Source organism: Temnothorax longispinosus, chromosome 3, assembly GCF_030848805.1.
Source record: "Temnothorax longispinosus isolate EJ_2023e chromosome 3, Tlon_JGU_v1, whole genome shotgun sequence".
Lineage (NCBI taxonomy): Eukaryota > Metazoa > Arthropoda > Insecta > Hymenoptera > Formicidae > Temnothorax > Temnothorax longispinosus.
Genome location: NC_092360.1, coordinates 2,521,509 through 2,534,172, shown reverse-complemented (window position 1 = coordinate 2,534,172; position 12,664 = coordinate 2,521,509). Strand labels below are relative to the sequence as shown.

The following is a 12,664-nucleotide window of genomic DNA, read 5'->3' as shown; positions in this document are numbered from 1 at the left end:
ACAGTAAAACTTCTCAATAGCCGTCCCTCACGTGTCTGTCGCCTTTCAATTTTCAATAGTTTTCCTTCCATGTAACCTAACCTGAGAAGTTTTACTGTAGCCAGATATTAAATTGTTCATTTCTTTTCTGAAATTAATATCTATAACTTTCTCCTTCGGAAACGCGTTGAACGGGGCAAGAGAATTGTCAATACGGCATTGTCTGCTACGGTGAATAATAAATATCACGAGGTCGTTACAAAGGCGCTCGAGCGAGCAGTCATTCGATATTGGTTCGCTTGAATACATCATCTAGAAATGTCGCAAGAAACCAAAAAGAATGAGCTGGATGAGATGGCCACCATAGCAGAATTTGCTGAGGAGTTTACACGATTAATCATTCGTTATACGGGAGTTCCAAAAGTAAGTATTCGCTCGATTAAAAATCATTATTCTACACGAGAGTATAATATAGTCGATATAAGAGAGAGTGTCAATATGCATGGCTGTTATATATTCTATTTGTACATGTTTACACGTACGTATGTGTGTTTAACGTGTACAAGTTATCGCAAATACAGTGAAATTTTTCATATAATCTCGTATTCGTATAATCTTTCATATAATCTCGATGATTACTACGCGTGCCTTTCAGGACGATCTATCGAAAAAGCCTCCCTTGCTTTCAAGCAGTGATGTAAAATGTTCATCGTAAATTGTGTGCTTCATAAACTTAAAATGAAGGGTTTCCTTAGTGAGACCAGTGAGACATCCAATGGCGCAAATGCTGCTGATATTCCAGAAACATCGGTCGTTACACATAACAAACACGAACCAGATATTGAGAAAACGTACAGGTTATTTTGAAACTTTAATTTATATAGTCTAACGGTTATTTATAAATATATATTTCTTATAACGACAGTGTTATGTTTAGATCTCAAGATACTTTTACGGACGGTGATGCTTCTGTTTTTTCTGACGTCTCCAAAGCTAGTAAAGAGGAACAAGAGAATTCTGTCAAATAACCGATATCACTCGAGTGCAACCATCCTGAAAGAGTGCCAAATTTATTTTTGTGATATTAGATTTCTACAATACTGTTCTTTTTAATTTATTGGAATACAATTTATTTAGTTTGCAATCAATACGTCAATTAATTAACTCACAATTTATTTTTAATTATATAATTATCAATTATAACAAATATGACCTGTTTACCTTTTTCATCAATCGTACTTTTCGTCGCTTCGGGATTCCTATGTATAGTAACCGTTTATTATGATTATAGATTTTATCCATATTTCTCCCGACTGATTTTATCCATATTTCTTCCGACCGATTTGAGTATTTTGAAAATTTCAATTTATTTAATTTATAATTAACCTGCCGCTAAACTGCTGGATTGAATGTATATAAAGTGTGCAGGTTTCATATCAGTAATTTATGAGCAAATTAATATTGGGTAATAGTTTCTCTTATAATATTAAATGAATACGTATTCATAAACAGATGTAATTTAATAAGCACTAACAAAATTGAATATTTAGAAATTCCATAATAATGGTTTCGAGAAAGAACATCCGGTTTTTTGTCCGTCGAACGGAGTAATGCCATTAGATTCTTGAGACATCGCGGTAGCTCATCTTGCGCTTTTCAGCCGACCTGCCTACGCCACTCCAGACAGCTTTGTTCCTCTCTGCAGTACGAAAAGCAATTGTTTCGCGTTAGCAGTCTGCGAGAGAGAAAGAATGCAGGACAAAGAATGACTACTGAGGGGTGGATTGGGGACAGAAATTATAAATGCGCGACTGCCGGCGACACCCCATTACTCGGTTAGGGCCCTCTTCCTTTCGACGCCACTGCATCGCGAATTTTTCGTACGATCAAAAACAAAAGGCAGACATTTTATGCAGAAAACTTTATTTATGCTATAAATATGTATCCGCATTATGGATTTTTAATAAATTTTGCAAATCTCTAGAAGTTACATCTTTCCTTCGATATTAGAATAATTATATTTAAATATTTTTATTATAGGATTATTCAATATAAATATTTTTATTTATATTTGGTACTTTTAAATGCCGTATTTACCTCTCGGTCGTAGTTTTTGCTATAACATGATAATCATCACAAGGTGTATTCGACAAAATTTTAAAACTAAAAAAACAGAAAAAGTATAAAAAAAGAGAAAGATTTTATTAATTTTATTTTTTTGATATTTATCACTATATTATAAAAATTTATTTTTCTGGCAAATAATATGAAGAAGTTTATTTAGGACATCATATACGCACAGATTTAGAATGCCTTAATACTAAATATAATTTTATTACTCCTAAATTGTGGCAAAATTTTTAAGCTTCCAATTATAACAAATGGATTCACATATTTTTACTCGCTGATTTTCTTTTTATCTATCTGGTATAATTATTTAACATCCTCATAAATATAGAATGGTCGGATAATAATAAATTAAATGGCAACATTTTCTGGTACAAATTACTCATTTCTTTCATAACGTTTGCAAGCAAAAAATGGTATTTTGGTAGTGCACATAAAAGAGCCTGATATTTCCAGAGCTAATATGACTCTGTTGAATTTACGCGCATAGCTGGACACCGGCATGTTCGCGTAAACAAGTTTATAGGGCGAAACCCGTGCTTTTTCGTTTTTTTTTCACCGTGTTCTCGTTTTTCCACTCAATTCAGCCCCGTAAATCCGGGTCCATGTTGGTCTGGAGTTGTGCGCGCACTCCGATCGATCCAAGGCGTCGCGACGCCTACCACTCTTTTCGGATTCTCGGCATATGTTTCCCTTCGAATCTGTCGACGGAGAGTACCTTCCATCAGTTATCCTTCAGATCGAGGCACACAGGCATAAAGAAGATCTTAAGGATAAAACTGATAGGATAAAATTGAAGAGTACAAGGTTACAATGTTGCCTATGATTGATTGTATGACGATAAAATAAATTTGCAGTGTAAAACTTTATAATTCTTCTAATTACTTAAAATACTAGTTATCAAAAGCGAGTTTTTCTTCCATGTAAACAAATCATATATTTAACATACAATATGTATATGCAATATATAATAAATATTTTGTAGCTAGTACAGAGAAACACAATGTAAAAAATGTAAGGACAGCTGACAGGTACGATTTTCTTGGCTCCATCAAAGCATTATGTTCTGAAACAGTCTCGCGTAATTTTCAGTTTTGCGTAAGTGGCACTTCCCTCGTGTCTGGCGGGGTTCTTCCCACATTTCCTATATCGCGTTTCAAGACGCACGAAGGTAAATGAGAGTCTCGCGGAAAAGATGTTATTGATGACAGCGTTAATAATGGATCGGGTTCTCAGCCGATAGATATCATTAACGATCATCTGCCTGAGCTACAGTGGCTTCGATCAATCATACGAAATGCCGACGTCGTCGGCAGACTCCTCCCCCGGCCTCCCTTCGGCCTCCGTCCGCCCTCCCCCCCGACCGCTCGTGTTGTCGTTTCTTCTTTCGGCCCAACCTCCCCCCTCACCTCCACAACGTCATCGTCTTCGAGTAATTCCTGCATGGGCTGGGATATCTTTTTTCCACCCGCCATCCTGGAGATTCGCCAAGATTCATTCATCACCGGCATCCGAGGGCGCGAAAGGAACGCCGCAAAAACCTGCTCGCAGGAAGAGAAAAGAGCGCGCGAGGAAGCGAGCTGAAGCGAACCGAGGTGGAGGGATGGTCGTTATCGTTGTAGCGCGAATGCGTGGCGCCGGGTAGAATTATTATCGATGTGACGTGAGAAGACTGGAGAAAATGGCCGTGTGTGATTAAAAATAATGTAAAATAATTAATTAAAAACACGGCAGAATTGTTATAATTTAAATAAGATATCAAATAATGTCATATATCTGTAATATATTATGCAAAAAATTGACAGAAAATAATACTGCAAAAAGAAGGATGTAAGTTGAGGGGTATCATAGGAAAAAATGTAAAAATGAATATAATTGTGGAAACCGGAAAACATTGAATCGCATAAATGCGCATAATCATGCGTGTGCGTGACGCAAAAATGAAACCCGGTGCGATTTACATCTCGCGCTTTCGTCAGCAGAGGGCAAGCGTATAAAAGCTGGGAAGCTGGAAAAAGCTTTCGGTTCGGTGGTGTCGGTTGGATAAAAGTTCCCGCTATAGCTCCTTGTCCTCGCTTCTCTATTCGTGTTGATTTTCCCCCCTTTCCCGACTTTCCCTCCTTCTTCACGTGCGCTTTATCCTTGTTTCTCCGATTTCCGTTTACCATCGCGGGATGCTAAGCGAAGACAAGCATCGAAACTTATTCTCTAATTTTATTCGTGTTACATGCATATATCAGTTTTACATTGTTCTTTTTTGCGTGTAACGTAGAATGCGTTTGCATTATACGTGCAAGAATCTTCAGGTTCTTTTGTCGATGCGGCAAGGAGAATATATATTTTTAAGCAATTTTATATAAGAAAGTCTAAAATTACGAATTTAATATAAAATTAATTATCTATAAAATATGCATACATATATTGAAAGTACAAGATCTTCCAACGTGTATTTTTTGCAATTCTTCCTAGAAAAAAGTATGTACAATGTACATATTTGACTTTGCAAATAGTCACATAAGACTATTGCGAACGAGGTGGCGAAAAGTAGTGGCATTCAATTAAATTTTGATAAAAACAAGATTGCTTCAATTTTCAACAAGCACGTATTCACAACATGTATTATAAATATGTAGTGTAATGATTTCGTAATTAGATGTGTTAACAATAAGATTATTTTAAAATTGCCGAGAGATTGTCTATCAGCAAAACTGGCGACCGAAATATTTCCAATAGCCGGTGTTATACGCATATTCATGCACATACGTATGTGTGTTCGTATCCTCTTTGGATACAATGTGTGCGCGTCAAGAATACACACTATTGATCGTGGGTGGATGCGAGAGAAAGAGAGGGAGGGAAAGGAAAAAAAGAGGGAAAGGAAGGACGTGGAAACGGCGGGGGCGGGAGAAAAGAGACGGCGAGCGCCAGGAAATACAAGGAAGCAGACCGAGCAAGGAATTTTTCTCCTTTCCATATTTTTCATGCAGAGAATACGACACCCTCTAATAAAGTTCAACTAAGCATCTTACTTTTTGCAAATTGAGTTCTAAACGGAAGTTAATGACGTCTTTAACGATATAGTAGTATTTACACTTTATGAATTATTTCACTCGCGACTTTATATTGATTATGCGCTGATTATAAATATCTATATGATTTATCATAATATTTTAGTAGATATTTTATAAATGTAATTTCACCGATTAGCACAGCTTATTAATTTGCCCAAAATAATAACGCGATATTTATAATGTGTTGGGAAACAAGCTAAAAGAAGAAATACGCAAACGTGAAAATATGACGATACATATGTTAATTCTGAAGCAGTAAGATGAAATTTAATTATACTCATGGTATAATAGTGTTATTTTTTATTTTATTATTATATAAATTATATTCATATCAATTTTATATCATTCAATAATTTAAATCTTTATACATCAACCTATATTTTTAGGTAAAATCATTATTACAAAGAGAGTTTCGAAATTCACTAACATAAGAAAATTAAGAATTCAAATTAATGAATTTATATATTTTAAATTTTAGAGATAAAACATTGTTTAACTTTGACTTATAAAAATTCAATTTTATCATCTAGTTAAATATTTTATTTACGTAATTTTACTCTCAAATCAACAACTCTTTCTTTCTTGGCGTGCGCTATTTGTAAGACCATTAAGTCGTAATGCACAAGTGTCGGCGGGACCCGGTTTGTTTACCGATCTCGGACACTGACAAAGTATCAATGATCTATAAATTTGCCTAAAGATCGAGTGCTTTCGCGGGGAGGGGCTACTGTTATTATACGTAACGTCGATATCATCCCTTTACCCACACGCGCAGTCGGCGCAGCCAGTGTCGCGTCGCGTCCCTTTATACGAATATTAATGGCCATCGATATGTGTCACCTCTTCACCGTCCGCGTCGTTAAACACCTGCCCCACCTTGACGCGGGTAAGATAGACCTTCCACGCCGGTGGAACCTCTCCACTGAACGTGGGAAAGCCTCGGGCACGGGCACCGCGCTTTCTTCGGTTGCCCCTTTCGTCTGCGAGCGCGCGAGGAAGATCGCATAAATCTGCATACATGCATTCGCCGAAGTAAAAACTTTGACGCCCCGCGTGCAGACACAAAGGCTGTTTTTCCACGGGAAAGTTCTCGAGAAGCAAACGCGAGGGAACGAGGGACGCGCGCGCGCGCGCGCGGGGAAGGCGCAACGACGACATTTGGCGGCTAGAAAATCTCGTTTGGATTTTGCACTCGGGTCATCTCGCAACTATCGCAATTTTTTCAAGTCCCTACGCAATTCTTGAGTCTATTGAACGTCATGTGCTGCGGGCGATGGATTGAATAAAATGTGACCACGAATTTGTTTGTCTACATCCAGCAATGTTCTTCAATAAGCTATTCATCTGTCAATATTTCTTGTTATTACAAATATTTATAATATAACTGCTTGTTGTATATTAATGACAAATTATTTGTTATATTGACAAGACAAGACTCTTTCCAAACTGCTATTACTGCTAATTCATGATTATTAACGTTGGTCAAAGTGACGGTGTATCTTAATTAGAATTTTAATATTTTCTAAGCGTTTTGAATATGGGCCAAAGTATAATCGAACCTCATTTTCCGGCCCAGGATCTTCTAAAGAGAGAGAGAGAGAGGGGGGGGGGAGGGGGAGAGAGAGAAACAGAGAGAGTGAGAAGACGAAGAGCGGAGAGGAGCGGGGGAGAAGATTAAAGACGCCTACACCCACCTGTTGAGACGTTCTCATAATTAATTTCATTTCACACCGCCACGCGCTCGCTTTTCTCGGACAACGATGGAAAGAACGAGACTGGGACGGGCGACGCTAAGGACAAATGAATTAAAAGAATATATATCCTTTCGTAGAATTTTTTTCTTGGAAAATTATCCGGTGATTCCAGGAAGTAAATTTTCTCTGATATACAATTAACAAGGAAGCTCTAAAAGAAAACATAATTCTCGAACATTGCCATTTGTACATTTTTCGACGTTTTTTATTTTAATTTTGCAACATGCATATAGCAAATAGAATATGTACATATCCAATTACAACTTGCGTAAAATGCTTTAAATCCTAAATGACTTAAAATTTTCTACATTTTGTTATTTTATTAGTCTCCAATTTGTTGAAAATAATTGCCAAGAGTAATCAATCGTCAAAGCAGTATTAGTCAAATATTATAGTTAATTAAATAAGATATAATAATATAACAACACACCAATCGCTAAGACGATGGTCCTTCGAGAGCTTTCCATCCGAGATAGCCTGTATATTCTTCACATTCACATTATACGTAGTCTCTACCTAAAAAACATATCAACCCAACCTCGTGGTGGAAACCTTTCAGATACTCTGAAATCGGTACCCCCCTCCTCCATTTCGGCCAGGGCATAGTTCGATAGCGCACGGGGGAGGCAGTAGGGTAAAACTTTTCTTCGCATCCATTCGGTCGCGTTTTAATCTTTCGCCGGGTTCGGAAACCCGCGGGGCCGTCTGTTCCTTCGGGTAGTTCCATTTCAATTTCATCCGTTCCCTCCTCCCTCCTGCCCACCCCTCTGCTCCGCAGATTCCCGTATTCCAGAAGGCCAAGCGGCCCCCACCGCCCCCTTCCTTTCTCCGAAACCTCGAAACTCTTGGAAGAAGCAAGGAGTTTGGTATCTACATTATGCTGATACGAACCAACTACGTTTTCATCCGCCTCCCCGATGTGAAGTCACCCCCCCCTCTTCCGCCACCTCCTTCTCGCATCCTCCCGCGTTCTCGCCACCCTCCGATGTCTCTTCCCCAGCGCCATGCGTTTCTCCCTCTTGACTTTTCATCCGCCGCATCCGTGCCCGCGTTCCTTCGCTGTTCTTCCCTCTCACTTATGACGTCATGCATTGATGCAGGAGAGACGCGCGCGAGATAATGGAAGAGAGTTCTCTCGCGAGGCGCGCCCCGTTGCGAGGGAACGAAAGGTCGCCGCGCCGCGGCGAATGTTCTTCAAGTCCGCTGCGCGCTGTCGCAAATCAGGCGGAGTCTTTCTTTGTTTGCAGAAATATGTGTGGAGAATGTTCTCTCTGGAGATGAATTTATCTGGGAGATTAATTTTTCGCGTGTGATGCGGAGCTTGACTGAATATAAAAAACGGCCGTGTATAGAAATTAGCATGTTGAATGATAATGAAAGAACTATTTATTTCGATAAAAATTGTGCCTAATCACAAAAGTGAAGAATGTCAGATATACGATCATTTTGAGTGATTAACATTAGCATGGTGAAAATAACAATATTAATAATAAATATCAAAAAAGACTGCAGAATATTTTATTACGTCATAAATAATTGTCGGGGTATACAGCTGATAGTAGTAATGAATGAAACAGTATTAAAATATGGATTGAATTATACATGCAAAATTTATTCATTAATCTACTTTATTTATCATTTCAACTTTTAATTTTAATAATCAAGAGATAATTATCTTTATATAATTATAATGCTTTCTTAAAAAGATTTTTTATTGTTAATCTTTGACTAAATTATCGTATCCTACTTTTATTTTTAATTAGAGAAGAGTGATTGTTATACGATAGTATGATACGTTCTAAAAATGGATATTATTATGTCTTCCTTTGCATTTTAACGGATAAATTTAGTAGCACGAGGTAAGAATTATAAAAATATAAAAGAAATGTGCAATGGCGCACACATGTTTACCTATTGTATTAACATGTTTTGTTATTGCCGAATGATAAAGTATATGTAATTTATACAGTAACGTAATTTATATACAGTATGAGAGTTTGCTTACTTGATTTATAATAACAACAAAACCGTACGAATGAAGACGGAGCTGAGCCACGCGGAAAATTGATACAACGCGGAAGCCATTGCATGAGAGGGTGCCGTCCTTTTTCCGCGAGAATTCACACAAAATATCGATTCGCCGTTTCGGCATGAAGCGCATAAATAAACGCGTTTTATTGCTTACGTTGCCTCCGCCTCGCCTCGACGACACGATTTCACAATTTATACCGCGCTCTCTTGTAACGCGCGGATTTATTCGAAAATATAATTTACGCGAGCTCTTTTGTAAAACACGGCATATGCGAACGAATCAGAATGTAAACACGCATACGTATCGCTTTTCCATATTTTTAAGAATAAAATTGATGTAACAGATCCTTATTCCAAATAAATGTAAATATAACATCGCAATATGTAGTAGAATATACAAAATATAATTTCTATATTAGCAAACGTAAAATATTTAAATTTATAGAAATAAAAAATTGGTATCATACGTGCTCCTATAGATAGTATCAAATGTGTGTGTTTGATATAAACCTATTTTTTTTCCATTCTGCGGAATTTAATGTGCACAGATGGTTCAAGTTGATATAATTGAAGTAATTCAAAGGCAAAAATTTTCCGCGTCATTTCGCGCAACAAAAGTCGCGAAATGTGCATCGTCAACGTCGCCCGGAAAACGTCGCGAAAAAAGGATTTTCCTTCCGTTCCTCCTTCACCTCCTTCTCCTGCTTCTCCTCCTCCTCCTCCTCATCCTACATCGCGCACGTCGGGAGAATTCACGCGCGATATCGATTCCGTGGCAGCATGGAGCATATAAATAAGAAGAGTTTTCCTGCGTGCACACGCGTCACTGCCCACGCCACGTCTTTGCAGCCCCTCCAGCCCATTTTTCCGGCGTTAACGTCATGAGAGGTAGGGTAGTACGCGGGGGTTGTACGCGGCCGAGCGTACGCGAGGGATGGCGGAGGGAGCGGGGTGGACCAGGGAACACGAGCGAGTTTCGCGAAGAGAGAGGGGTCGATGCGCGAGAGAGAGAGAGAGAGAGAGAGAGAGAGAGAGGCAAAGGGATGAAGATAGAGAAAGGGAAAGAAAGAGAGAGACGAGCTAGAGGGATGGAGATTATCCTACGGAAGTATCTCGGGTGGGGGAAAACCTACTGCCAACGGACGAAACATCTCCCTCAAAAAGTGCCCCCTCCCTCTCTTCACTTCTCATCCTCCGTCCTCCGTGTACCATCGGCCTGGTTGGACCCCGCACATCTTCCGTATCGATTCACTCACGGACGGCGCGGATATGCCTTCTTTTCCGCGGGAAACGGGAAATTCTAGTAATAGCCGTAGGTGAGGCTAGTGAAGCTACAGCCAAATATTGCTCCGGCTTATCTGAAATCCCTAGTAATCGTCGAATAAACGCGAGTTCGCGTTTGCCGTGTTGAGTTAATGGCAGGAAAGTAACTAATTAGATTTTTTAAATAGACCGAGATTTCTTTTTTGGTTGAAGTTCGAATCTTGAAGAATGTAATATTTTGTGGTCGCGATAATTTGCTTGAAATAGAAAGTATAAGAAATGAATTATTTAAGTATTGTATTGCAATGGTGTAAGAAACGCAAAACGCAAAAACGCGATAACGCAAAAAACGTTATCGACTTTTTAAATATCATTTATGTATTAAGTAACCGTTAATATTAGAGACATTTCTCTTTATACTTTTATACTCCCTCCCTGCCCCTTTCTCTTTCTCTTTCTCTGTAAGAAAATAAGAGGGCCATTATAGGACATGCCTGTATACATTCGTGTACAATTAACTTTGGCTTGTAGAAGTATAACGTCAAAACGATAATAATTTACAGATGTAGAGTGTAAATTTGTGTGTGGAAGTTTTAGAACTTCATTTAGAAACCCATAAAATAATTGCAATAACCATTAAGTAATTTCGTAGAAAAATTTTCTCGCTTCTTATCGTCTATCAGAAATATTTGCGGTCACTTTTTTAAATAAGAATTTTATAGTTGTCTTTTTACTCTATTCCTTCTTTGTTATCTAGATAGTTATGTCATGTTACATCTGTGTTATATCATGGGAAGTAAAATCGGATTCATACTTGTATGTTGCTTGATAAAATAGTCATTAGTCATTTACATATGAGAGAAAATAAAAATTTTTTTATCTTTCACAATTTGAATTTGTATCATTGAATTTCTATCACTGTTGATGCTCACGTTATTATCGATATGCTACTATAAATTTAATTATATGTTTAATTTAATTAATATGTTAAAGAATTGTGATAGTTTGTAAAATTAATAACCAACAAAATTATTTGCTTCTTATATACCTGAGAGAATAATCACTGATAAGAAACGAGCAAGTTTGAGATCGACGTTACAATTTGATCTGACAAGTACGGGGCGACGTAGGAAGGAGCAGATGGAAAAAGGGGGTGGCATTCGCGTGGCCGGACGGAAGTTTATCGGACGGAAGTATAATGTTCCCAATTAATCGGCAAACTCAAATTAAAACTTTAAAATTGTCGATAGTCACCAAATGCGACACTCGATTTCGTAACAATGCAAAGTTTGCCTCGTTCAGCGTGGTCTTTTCGTAAAGGGAGCGTGGAGAGTGGTCCCCCGAAGAAATTATCGACTGTCTCCTTCACGGTTGTAGGCCGTGTATTGCTGACTGCAGGAAGAAATCGCCTGTTTCTATCCCATAATTTGTTTCATCTACCACTCCAGAAACTTTACGTTTCATCAATTACTCCCGCTGTTAGGAAAGATTTAATCGAAAAGATTGAAACAAAACATATATTGATATTTTATTTTGTCGATCCGCTTAAGAGATATGTAAAAAAGATTAATGTTTATGATTATGTTAAAAATACTTTTTAAAATCTCTTACATTTTCGCTAAAAAGTATAAAGTATTCTTATAAACGTACTTGAAAATAACTTTGCAGTAATTGCTAAAACTGATGTTATAATAAACTGATTATCTCGTGCATGTCAGTTGTTTAAAAGGGAAGACGAATAATGCGATATAAAACATTATAATTTCTTCTAACGAGATTAGCGGTGCGGCAAGACGTCTCTCCACTCTCCACGCTGGCCGAACTCTAGCGAGCTGCGCTAAGGAAAAAGGTAAACGATTACCTTTTAGCGACAAATCCGCGGGCCAAGTTTGTGTGTAATTTTCCGCAGGAAATTTACCGCGGTACATCATTACCTGCCGCAGTCCCTTCGTCGGTGTCTCCTCTCTCGCGCGGCGCGAGCGCGCGAGGGAGGTCGTCGCGCGCGACCGGCTTCTGCCTTTCCTCTTTCCATTTTTTTGCCACCCATCCCGCCCGCCGCCACCCCATCCCGATCCTCTCTCCCCCCGCGCAACTTCCTCCTCCTCTCGAGAAGCGAAAGAACGTCGTTAGTTCGCGTACCGTTGCCGGCTTGCCATCCTCCATCCCTCTATAGACGACTCGAAAGCTAAAGGAGAAAGGGGTGGCTGACGGTGGGGGCTGGTTGCCGAGGGTCGTCGTCGACCTTCTCTCCACCCTCTCCCCCTCAACTCCTCCGTTCGCCCCCTCTCGTCTTCTCATCGCCGTTGCTCTCTTTCTTCCTTTCACGTCCCCTCGCCGTTGCCTCTGCTTCCGCCGTCGGTGTATGAGGGGCGAGGAGCCAAAACCGGAGAGAGAAGAGAGAGAGAGAGAGAGAGAGAGAGAGAGAGAGAGAGAGAGAGG

General features: G+C 38.9%; 1 long non-coding RNA gene across 1 annotated transcript; it reads left to right on the top strand.

Moving 5' to 3' along the window:
• The first annotated feature begins 263 nt into the window (after positions 1-263).
• Positions 264-2,105, top strand: LOC139810433 (uncharacterized). Its single transcript, XR_011731334.1, has 3 exons — positions 264-402; positions 635-836; positions 917-2,105. It is a non-coding gene; the product is annotated as an uncharacterized lncRNA (long non-coding RNA).
• The last annotated feature ends 10,559 nt before the right edge of the window (positions 2,106-12,664 follow it).